Genomic DNA, 10,459 nt, shown 5'->3' with positions numbered 1-10,459 from the left:
TGGAGGAGAATGAAAAGGAGCCCGCTTTTCTTTCCCGGGATCCTAAAGATCTCCTAATCGATTCAATGAAAAAGAAACTGGAGGAAAATGATAAAGATATATCAAACCTGAATAGAAAGTTAGACGAGGTCTTGGAAATGGTCATCAACATACAGACACACATGGGAGTGCAATTGCGCAACCCTGAAGTTCAATTTACACAGCCAACCTTGAACTCATCCACCGAAGAAAATCAAACAAATCAGTTGACTACAACAGCTCGCATCTAGAAAGATACTCATAATATGACCAGAGATTAAATATCAGAACTTATTGCCCTTCAACTAAAAGAGTCGATGGTAGGGTCAATACTCAAAGAGAAAGGAATGGGGCATCCATATCCTGTGGAATATGATGATATACCCTTTCCCATAGGGTATATCATTCCTAAATTCAAACAATTTAATGGGGTGGGCAATCCGGATTAACATTTGGCACATTTCAAGGCCACGTGTGGTAACACCGGAGGCAACAATGTGTTATTATTGCGCCAATTCCCTCAAAGTTTGACTGGGATAGCTTTCGACTGGTATTATTCTTTCAAAGATGACTCAATCAAAACTTGGAGTGAAATGGAGAATGTTTTTCGAGCAAAACTCGCTACAGTTAGCGATAAAATTTCAATAGCTGATCTGGCAGCTACTAAAAGAAAGAAACATGAATCAATACTAGACTACATAACTCGATGTGAAGCAACCCTAGAGCAACCTCAAGCAGTAGAGCTGCTCAAGGGGAATATAGACAACTGGATGGCCCCGTTCCTTTTTACTACCAGTTGCACCACATTTCAGGATCTTATACTGAATGTCTCAAAGCTAGAGAAAACAGATCCACAAATTTTGACGAGTGTTTACCCTTCTAGATCTCAGAAGGAAGATAAAAAGGAAGCTGAAGCCAAAACCACTCATTCGAGAACCGCCTACGCTAACAATATAGAAAAAGAGAAGAAGCCTAATACCTCAGTTGGGCCGACATCTAAGCCAATGTTGGGCGGTGGTAACTATAAGATGACTATGGGGAAAAGAAAGAGTAAAGTCTACTCCTTTAAAAGAGACAAAGTGAAAAAAATACTCAATGATGCTATCAAAAGTGGTCTGCAGTTACCAGAGCCGAAGAGACCAAAAGATGTCGGTAAAATCAATGACTCAAATTATTGTCTCTATCATAGAATAGTCAATCACTCTATTGAAGGATTTTGGGTGTTTAAAGATTGGGTTGAGAAACAATATAAAACCGATGCCATCACCCTATCTCGTTCAGTCTTGACAGATCCACAAGTGGAGGAAACTAATGCAATTAGTGCAGGAACCCAAGAAACGATGGGGCTCGACAACCCTCTTTCTCCAGAGTTTTGGAACACTTTTGTAACTAAGAAGACTCAGAAAACAGAGCAAAGAGAAGCACAACTTCGATTTTCTCCGAGCCATCAGGAGTGGGGGCATAACATAGAACAATATGCAAAGAGAAATCAAATGCAACCCTCAACCAGTAAAGGCTTCAAGAAGAATCAAGCTACAAGGAACATAAGATCCCTGAGAACATATCTACCATATGATGAGAATGAGCCTATCATCTGCAGCTTCTGTAGAACTAATGGCCACTCTTATAGAAGTTGTCAACGTTTAAAAAAGCTTGAAGAGAAAACTCTCAACAGGGAGTCTTGTAGAGTGATCACCATTTCCGAAAATCACTCTAAAGAGTCTGTTAATAAACGGAGATGAAAAAGTAAACAAACAGCAATGGTGAACGAAGAAAGTGACAGTGCATGGCTGGCATACGAATCTTCCCCCCAAAATTAAGAATTAAAAAGAATGGAAACTCGTATCCTATAAGTAGGAACGATGTGAAAAGACTGCAGCTAGACGTCCATTCTTTAAAGTCAAATCTAGACTGTGTTGCTACGGCAGTGAAAAATATAAGCTCTTAGACAAGGACGATAATAGATATGCTTCACTCTTATGAAGGCAAGAGTTCGAAGAAAATTCAGAGTGAGATTTGTAGGGCAGTTGATGTCAGTACTGATTCGAAAAATGATAAAAGAGATACCCTGCAAATAAAATTAAGGTCTGGAAGAGTACTACCACAAGGACAAGGTCCAGTTCACAAGAAGAAAGACCGATGCCACCGATCAACGGATGATTTTTGAAAAAAATAATATCCATAAAAATAAATAAATAAATAAATAAATAAAAGAAGAAGAAAAAATCCAGCTGTGAATAAATTTCTCAGGCAAAAAATGGAATCCCCGCTGTGAGAAAACCTGCATTTGGCTCACAGGCAAAAGTTAGGGAAAAGGTCTTTAGTGAAAACCCTCACAGGCGCTAGCTTCCAATAAACCTAAAATCCACACCTTTCCCTGCCGGCGATGGAATGCTAACTCATCCTTTAGGGTCGGTTATGCGCAGCAATCTCGATACACCGAGTTGCTTCTGGAGGCCAAATAAACTTAATAATATTCTTTGTTCCTCTTGCCGACGATGGAATGCTAACTCACCTTTTAGGGTCGGTTATGCGCAGCAATCTCGATATACCGAGTTGCTTCCGGAGGCCAAATAAACTTAACAATATTCTTTGTTCCTCTTGCCGACGATGGAATGCTAACTCACCCTTTGGGGTCGGTTATACGCAGCAATCTCGATACACTGAGTTGCTTTCGGAGGTCAAACAAATCAAACAAAACACATTTCTCAAAACCTTCTCAAGGAGGAAATACTGGCTTACCTTTCAAAGCCAAGCAAAAAATAAGAAGGCAGAGAAGTAAGAATAACAATATGAAAGGTAGGAAATTACTACTGTCTTGAGATGAAATCATAAACAAAGGTGAGTTCCGGTTCTTAAAAAAAAAAAAGAAAGAAAGGTTCTGAAAAAAAAAAAATAGAGGCTCATAAATCAAACTCCTTGCAATGATGTTCAAAATCCTTTATGAGATTAGAAAGATGATTGAATTCCACCGTTGTGCTATGGCTATCTTCAGTCGCTCCAAATTCTTCAATTGCTCCTTCTATTATTGCCACTGCCTTATCCTTGCCCGAGTCAAGCCGAAAGATGCATTCGTTTATAGTATTGACCTCGTCGTTCAATTCTGCTTCCTTTGCTCGCGCTGCCGCGAGAGTCCTCTCTAAATCCTCAACCCTATGGCGCTGCTGATCAAGTAAGGTCAAAGCTTGTTCCTTAGTTCGGGTCAGAGAACTCCTTTTAGAGTCATAATCTTTGAGCTCCTTAGTGATTCGCGCCATGTGCTCCTCGGCCTTCAAGATTCGAGCCGACGAAGAATAAGATGGATAAGCTGCAACCTCTCAAATAGCTTCTGCTTCCCTGAATAACTTATGGAGATGCATATTCAAGCCAGAGGTGTCAACCCCTATACGGGACAGAATCTCACAATACTCGATAATTTTTACTTGGATGACGGGATAAGTGTGATAACTGGAGGTCCTTACTATCTCGATCAAATGATCTATCAAAGTGGGTCTACTTTCCTGTCCAACGCCATGGTCGGAAGATATTGGATGACCTGTGCCACCACCTTCTTTCCAAAAGCATGTTCTTCGACGAAACGCCTACAGCCGCAATAGGATCATCTCCATTTACAGACTTAATCTCCAAATCTCTTTTGTTGTAGCTGTATCATCAACATTATCCTTGGACTCATTTCCTATTAGAGTGTACGCCGAAACTGCCATATTTGTCTTTCCTATTAGAGTGTGTGCGAAAACTGCTATATTTGTATCTGAGACATCTTCGTCAACTACCCACTAAAAAGGGGAAAAGGAGAGCAAATTAGTGATCATTATACTGGAAGCACATGAGTGGTCTTCGTATACAGGTCTTATGAGATTACCGTATCTTGAGGCTAGTCCGAATTATCCTTACTAACCGATGGAGTTGGTTCATAGTCGACTTCAGGGTTATATCGAGAAGGGATACTGTCTTCGATCTCTGCAAACAAAAAAGGGGTAGTTAGGAGACCTGCCCATATTTCAAGATATTCAAAAAAANAAAAAGGGGTAGTTAGGAGACCTGCCCATATTTCAAGAAAAAAAAAAAAAGGAGGCATCTCGTGGGGAAGCAATGTCCTAAGGATCCACCACAATAGCCTTTGCATCAATCAAGGGATTATGGTCACGACCTACATAACAAAACATAGGTGAATTAGTAAGAAAAGAAAAAAAAAAAAAAGAGAGAAAGGGATAGAGAAGAAAGGCTCACCACCCTCATCAAAAGAAGCAAGAACTAGAGAAGGCTCTACTTTGTTGCCAATCATGGAAGAATAAGTATTCTCATTAAGATAGTCTGCAAGAAAAAAAAGGGACGAATAAAAAAAAAAAGAAAAAAAAGAGAGAAATAAGATTGGATACCTCCAGAGGGTATTGGTGATGACAGTTTCTCCTCAGGAATACACTTTATATGAATTTGAGATGCTTAAAAAAAAAAAAGAGTGAGAAAAAGAAGAGAGATATAAATAAATAAGAGAAAAGAGGAAAAAAAAAGGACAATGCATATAAGTGTTTACCTTTTTCTCTTGTGACGCTCGTCGTGGCCATTGATGCATCAACACAGGGTCTTTTCGGGTCTCTGCAGCTCGAGTCTTCGGGAGCCCTCTTTTTGCAGCGATCTGATCGTTTACTATATTGGGTTCGAATCAATTATGCACAAGCAAAGATGAATTAGGGACGTCCGGAATCTCGTGCGTTTGCTGAAGAGAATAATGAGAAGATTCTGCCACGAGATTTTGCTTAGCTGTATGAGTAAACGGACTTATATCACGAGCACCGCGTTGAGGCTCCACAGACAAAGACCTAGGGATGGATCTGTGAATTTTCTTTGGGTTTAATTCATGCTCAACCAACGAATCAATTCCAGACGAGAAATAAGGCTCTAACATACTCCTCCACCAAAGAGCATACAAACGTGTTGGTTTTCCAACACGATTCGCATTTGGAATAAAAAATCTGGTAAAATGGCGGACTTTTATGAAGTGTGACCAATATCCTCTCAACACACTAGCTGAAACAACAATCCTAGCTATATTGTCAGCATCTCTAGCATAGTGCTGATCAAAACCAAATTGGCGAGCAAACCTGTGAGGATTGTAAAGTTGTGCATGGAGTATATTTCCCATACGAAGTGGTATGATACTATGACGGATGGACATCAGGTACTCCTTGATATTATCTGGGAACTCTGTCACCCCGCCAAATTAACTATTTCATGAACCCAACCTTCTTTGGATGGAGCGAATGGGAACGGGCGCCAAACCCTGTTGCCATAGATGTATCCTCGATCTCTTTGCGTCTTGGTGATGTCTTCTCGAATTATAAGAAGTAATTCTCGCATCTTTAAATCGCAACATTTCGGGGATTTGCATGCGATTCAGCACCCTTATAACTTCGGCATCGAATTTTACGCGGGTGCAAGCCCCTCGGAAGTGAGAATGAATCCACGTTGCCAAAAAATGAATAGGGAAGCGGTAATTAGAATTGGAAGGTCCCTGCGGATCAGAGGCTATGTGACCTAAAGCCACTTGAATTAAGCATAACACTGCAGGAGCTAGAGCGACTTTGAGCCCCTCACCCAATTTGGAGGCCATAACAAAGACCTCTGGGCGAATCGTATCCCTTAATTTGGCCTGATGGCATAATGAATTTGCAAAGCCACAATGATAAGAACGTAGCCCTATAGCCATTGTTCTTGATGGGTGGGCCAATACAATGCTCATCATCACTAATCAAATGTGGTCGAGAAGAAGACGCGATATCACCTTAATACCAATAATCAATCCAATGATTATAATAAACCGGACCCCCTTGGTTTCTGATAGTAAGCCACTCATATACTGTAAGCAAAGAAGTGAGACTAGCATTATAGATATCAAGATCATAGTTCCTTGGTATGAACTCTTCATACATCTCTCCGAGAATAGGAATACCTCCTAATACCCTAATATCCCAAAGAGAGATACCAATCTCCCCATAAGAAAAATGAAAAGTATTAGTCTTAGAACACCAAGATAGTCTTATCTTGAATCGTCGGATTATGTCATCCTTCCATTCTGTAAGGCCGTTCAAGATAGTCTTATCGCCAAGAATTCGAAGACCCCGCCAACTAGGGCGACTCTGTAAAATGTAGAGGCTCAAACAATGCACGTCCTCTGCCCCACTTGTAATATACCGAACTTCTAATTCATGAAGTTACGATGTATGTTAGCTTAGAAAGCCGTTGGAATTATTCCGGCGAAGTTCGGGAGCATTCGGGTGTTTCGGTGCGCATAGGGCGCGAAAACGGGACCCGAAAGGCTATGTTGGATCATGGACTAAATCCGGCATTAGTGTGGATGAAAAGATGATGAAAACATGCATGAAAATATGTTTGGAGAGTCTCGGTTCGGTTTGAAACGAATCGGATGTCAAACGAGCGAAAAGGAGCGAAAACGGAGCGAAAACGGTGAAAAAGCTGAAAATTTGGCTAAGTCCTAAATGCCGGAATTTTGGACCCTACGGGGATCGGTCCCTCAAGTCCAAGGACCGGTCCCTGAGTCCGAAAATGCCCAGTTCGAGTTGTTGCGAGAAATGCATTGTTGAGGGTGTTTTCAGCAATTTTGCACTAATAGAGGCTATTAGATTGTGGAATGAGATCTTTCTCTCATTTCTCTCAACCTTAACACCCTCAAACTCTCCCTCTCTCTCTCAAGAAAGAAAAGAAGGAGAAGAAGAAGAGAAAGAAAGAGAAGAAAAAGAAGGAGAAGAAGGAGAGGAGGATCAAGAGAAATACCATCATCACCTTCTCTATCTTCTTCCTAGCTAGTTGAGGTAAGCTCTTTGAGCCTCTCATGTTGAATGCTAGGGCATGATTTAGACCTCTTTGAGCTTAGCTAGATGATGTTTAATGATGCTCTAGAAGTAATTGATCTCATTTATTGCAAGATTAATGGCTTGTATGAAGCTAATTGCAATAGTGAGGTATTAGGGCTCCAAAAGAGGGTTTTTGTAAATATTTGGGTTTGATCTCAATTGACCCTATACAAACCTAATTGGGGGTATAACGAACGCGTTGGTGCGCTCGGTTCGACAATCCGACGAGTGTACGTGAGGTTATTGACGAAACAGTCTGTTTTGGTACAGACAGCCGCAGCACGCGGGATAAGCCTCCAAAAATCATGAAAATGGATCGGGAGTATCGTGGTGTCAGGGAATAAACTCCCGAACAGACGGATCGCGGATTGGTGGCCGTTCGGGTGGTCGCACAAGAGTTCGGGCCAAACCAGGTCACGGGTACCGTGGGAGGCCGATTGCAAGTGACGACAAGCAATCAGAACGCGTTGAAAGGTGGGTTGTGCTTACCGAAGCGACTAGATCGCCTTCATGCCAAAGTGTAGTGTGATTCACTATTGATGCATGATAAGAATGTTAAGTAAGAATGCACTATAATGATGCTAATAAATGCATATAATGGCATGGGCTAGATGCTAAGTAAATGCATGTGAAGTATGCTAGTGAATGCAAGAGCTAAATGCTAAATGAGTATGTAAGACATATGCTAGATAAATGCATGAGTTAAATGCCAAGTAACATGAACTAGATGCATGCTTTAGAAATGGATGCATGATTGAAATGCTAATAAAGAATGCATGTAATATGTGCCAAGTAACGAATGCTAGAGTAGCCCTGCTCACAGCTAATATGTGTAAATCAGATGATATTGAGAAAGAAATAAAGTTGTTGTATGAGTGACTAAAGAGAATATGCTTGATGATTGTTAGTCTAAGACATAAGTAAGTGGATTACATGTTAACTAAGTAGAAAGATGTAGTGATAATGCATATATGATAAGATAAGAATATAAGTATAAAGGGTATGTGTAAGTGTGTTACATAGAATGCCGCTACAATCGAGTGGCATTGAACTAGTGTCAAAGGCACATAGAGTTAACAATGATATAATGAACCTAGTGTCATTGACACTAGGTTATTGTCGGATCGGTTCGGTGTTAACCACTAATCCAAAGCTCAAGCTGTTAAAATTACGCAACCAATTCACTTAAATACAGAAACAGCGCTCACGGTTCGATCTGTGACCTCGGCCCACCTGCACTACGCCACTTCGAATTATGACTCGGCCCAACCGGCTCACGCATTTCGAAACATGACCTGCCAATGCTCCCGCACAGGAGGGATCGAGCCATTTAAGCCAACAATCCCCTCCAGCCGGCAACATTTGCAGCATGGCATGGAATCGAACCCGTGACGTCGTAGACTCTGATACCACTTGATGCGGACGTTCGGCTGCTAACCATTAATCCCAAAAGCTCGAGCTGTTAGAAATACGCAACCAATTCACTTAAAGCGTACAGAAACAGCGCTCACGGGTCTCGATTGTGACTCGGCCCACCTGGCCTCACGCCATTTCGAACATGACTCGGCCCAACCTAGCCTCACGCCATTTCGAACATGACTCGGCCCACATGGCCTCCCGCCACAGGGAGGGATGCTGGCCCATTTAAGCCAACAGGTTATTCACGAGTGGCATGTCAAGTATAATTCTTAGGTGTGGACAACTAGGAAAACGAGAACATGAGTGGCATTGAACCTAGAGTCAAGTAAACCTAGATTGTGAACATAATGACATGGAATCTATAGTCAAATGAACCTAGGTGGTAAAGAATGTTGGACCTAGTGTTAATGAACCTAGGCTAAGAAGATAATGACGTTGAACCTAATGTATCAACTTAGGTTGAGTAAAGGCTTGGACCTAGATAGGTCGATACAATAGGGTGAGACCAACCCTTGAGAGATGTAAAGTGGATTCCGGAATCCCTGCTGCTTGTGCAGCAGCTGCTAGTGCAGCATATAAGCTCGATAGTTCTTGGCCGCGGGTGCATATGGCACGTTTCTCTCCCACCAGAAGAACTTCGAGGCTTGTCAATGAGCAAGAATAATGAGCGCCAGGGTGCATGTGGCATGTTCCTCTCCCTATCGGGGATCTCGACTGCGGGTGTATGCGGCATGTTCCTCTCCCAACGGGGGATCCCTGACCATGGATATACGCAGCTCTGGGCGATCCGTTGGGTGATGTGGTTTGTGATTGAAGGCTGAGGTGCATGTGAGAGTTCCTTCACCTCGAGCTGGGCAGAGCGCAGATTATCCGCAGTTGATTGACTCAAGACCGAGTCGGATAGCATAGTTGGCTAAGGTAAAGTAACCTTAGGAAAGAAAGGCTAATGTGTATAATATTACTAAGGTGTAAGTACCCTTAGTAAAGCGTAAAGAATTAAGAATAAAGAATAAGGAAAGGCTAGTGCTAAAAAATGGCAAGTAATAAAGAATAAAGAAAGGCAAATGTTAAAGAATAGCTAGTAAAGTAAAGAATGACTAAAAGTAAAGAATGGATAAGAATAAAGAGTAGAAGCAATTAATCTACTATATGAGTTGCATATTGACATATTGCATGTTGTGAGGCAAAGGCATGGTAATGTTAGTTGCATGATTTTATATCTATCTATTGGACTAACATGTTGTTTGCCTCCTTTGGGCCTGATGGTCGAGCTCTTCCCTTGGGTGGCCGTACCCACTGGGAATCATGGAGTTGGTTGTCATCCCACGTTGTTTTGGGGTGTTACAGGTTCACACGTGAGCGGCGCGACGGCGCGAGGCAAGGGCCTAGCTCCATAGATAGCGCCATATCATTGAGACCAGATAGCAACACCCTGAGTCGGCTTCTTAGGGGTATAAAATGCAAAGAACCAAGAGTGTGATAATTGTAAGAACAATGTTGTAATAACTATGTTAAAACTAGATTATATTTGGAAGTAGAATAAAGGAATCAAATATGATGTAACCTAAGAATGTAAAAATGTACAATGTGTGATGATTGCTTGTAATAGTAAGTAGATTTATATTTTTGATATTTTCTTATGCAATCTTTGGTTGAAATGTGTTCCTAGTTGGAACTTCGTATATTGTATTAATTGCGACGCCTTGAATGTACAGGAGAGACTCTGTCCGCGGTACAGGAAAAACCCTGTCCGTTCGGCGGTTTGTTGGCGTGCTCGAAACCGACCAAATAGGCGGACTCGGGGCGTGACACCACTTGTATTCCCCGTGGGTTGTAGTAAAACGGCATTATTCGATCCGGCATCGATAAAGTATCATTGGGTGAAATTAGCCATCACAGAGGAATGCATAACTACCCACTGGTTCAATGGAACCCCTTCGTAAAAAATTTCTGGGCCGCAGTCAAAAAGCGGACGAGTGAGAGAAGGAAGAACTCCGACATAAGCATAGCATTCTTGAACGCTCTCCATAGACGTCTAAAACAAAAAGAGGGAAGAGAATTAAACTCTATGGCCATATATATTGTCGGAGGTTAAAAAAAAGAAAAAAAAACGAAACAAAAAAAGAGAAAAAGAGAATTGAGCTTTGCAA

Source organism: Ananas comosus, linkage group 5 (genome assembly GCF_001540865.1).
Source record: "Ananas comosus cultivar F153 linkage group 5, ASM154086v1, whole genome shotgun sequence".
Taxonomy (NCBI): Eukaryota; Viridiplantae; Streptophyta; class Magnoliopsida; order Poales; family Bromeliaceae; genus Ananas; species Ananas comosus.
The sequence above is the reverse complement of the archived record's forward strand: the minus strand, read 5'-3'. Positions refer to the sequence as shown.